The sequence below is a fragment of the Odontomachus brunneus genome, unplaced genomic scaffold, assembly GCF_010583005.1.
Source record: "Odontomachus brunneus isolate Ranch 3 - 2012 unplaced genomic scaffold, Obru_v1 Obru_scaffold_315, whole genome shotgun sequence".
NCBI lineage: Eukaryota > Metazoa > Arthropoda > Insecta > Hymenoptera > Formicidae > Odontomachus > Odontomachus brunneus.
Window position 1 is genome coordinate 133,229 of NW_022639765.1, and position 1,851 is coordinate 135,079.

General features: G+C 41.2%; 1 protein-coding gene across 1 annotated transcript in view; it reads right to left on the reverse strand.

Moving 5' to 3' along the window:
• Positions 1-158: 158 nt before the first annotated feature.
• Positions 159-1,851, reverse strand: part of LOC116853398 (mucin-7-like) — a 5,156-nt gene continuing 3,463 nt past the window's right edge. Inside the window, exon 2 of the mRNA XM_032834465.1 lies at positions 159-522. The gene's annotated coding sequence lies outside the window, so the exon portion shown is untranslated. The remainder of the gene's footprint in view (positions 523-1,851) is intronic.

The following is a 1,851-nucleotide window of genomic DNA, read 5'->3' on the forward strand; positions in this document are numbered from 1 at the left end:
GACGAACAAGGGTCGAGAAAGCTCGACAGAGCGCAGCTAGCTTACTGGCTTCGGTCCTTGTTCGGGATGTCGACGGGATGCAAACTAGAGTCGATAAAGATCGGCAGAGCACAGCTAACGTACTGGCTTCGGTCCTGGTTTGCGAGGATGTGATCGTTGGCAGGTTTAGGAAGCAGATACGAGTCGGTCGTAGGCCTTGCTCTCCGCTGTGTAGCATCGAGTTCGGTTGACGGTCCGGATCGGTCTGGTCCTGATTAATTCGGCGTCGCGGATTATATACTTGACGCTTCTTTGTCTCCGCGCGTCGTACACGTGTGCGTCGCGTGCTCGCGGCGCTCGCTCGCTATTGTTTCCGCTGTGCTTGATTTCTCGCGTGATCTTCGCTCGCTTTGTTTATACTCGTTATCGTGTTTTGTTTGTCGGTCTTTCGGAGTTTTATTGTTGGCGCAACGCGCCGGTGCACGGCCCGACTGATGGTCGGTCGGGCCGGAGTAGTGACGATGCAGGTGTGCATCGTTACATGTCTGAAAAGCTCGAGGAATTGGAATCTTGCGTGAGTCCAACCCAACTTTCAAACTCTTCGTTTCGACATGGCGATACCATGTCATCGTTTTTGGTGTCACATCGACCGCCGATTTACATTTCCCAGTTTTCTAGTTGATTTGACGATTGAGAGAGTTTTCGAGACCAATTTACGTTGCTTATCATTAATAATCGCGAGTTCTCTGCGTTCGCTCAGATGCACTTTCTATCCAGCCTTGTTGGTCGCGCTCTGGAGACAATTACAAACATTCTCATTACCGCTGATAATTTCGAGATCGCATGAGAGTCTTACTTCACGCTATGAAAATAAACGTCGTCGAAAATAAACCGTCGTTCACGAAACAGCTGCGAAACTAAACAACTTGGACTGCGTTCAGATTCCACATCCGGGTGTATTCTATTACTAGAAGTGCTATAGCATATGTAACATATACTATAGTGTTTCTAGTAATAGAGTGCACCCGGATGAAGAATCTGAACGCACCCTTACGAAATGATGCAAATCGAGTATCGTTGAGAAACTTAAATCGCTGATTAAACGAAATTCTCAGTGATATACTCGTATATAGCGTATCTCAAAGATTAGATGCAACGACTGGTAAAGCACGGAAACTCAAATGCGGTGATGACTTGAACATTTCATTGTACGAAGATTTGGATCAATTTCTTTCCGCTCGCGCTCGGGTTCTCGAAGAATTAACCATTTTTAATAGCGGCAAATGCGTGCATCCGCACAAAATCTTGAATGTTACAGCGGCTACAGTCACATTGGTATCATGCCCACTTTGTTACTCGGCTTATTTTATAAACAATCTACATGGCATTAGATATTCTATGTATATATATGAAAGCTCCATGATGTGAAAAAACATCCTGTATATCCATTGCACATACATTTTATATACGTAAGATGAATATACATGACGATATATACTATATAAAAACATTAATGGTTTTAATATCTATATATTATATATAATGTCACATATGTCACAATGTATATTTCATGAATATACATATTTTGGAACATACTTCGATACATATCGCAAGCACATTCGTTAAAGGAAATTTGCAGTACATTCGATATCTGTGATAAATGGTACATTCGGCGTGTGTATGTACATGAATATATTATAATGTTCATCTTATATATATATATACATTGGTAGACTTAACATGTATATACAGGGTGTCCCGCGTAAGATGTGCCAAAAGAAAAATATAAGTAGAACAGATAGAATTGAACAAAAATTAGTAAAGATCATTTTTCAAACAACCACGTAAAATTTCGAGATATTAATAAAAATA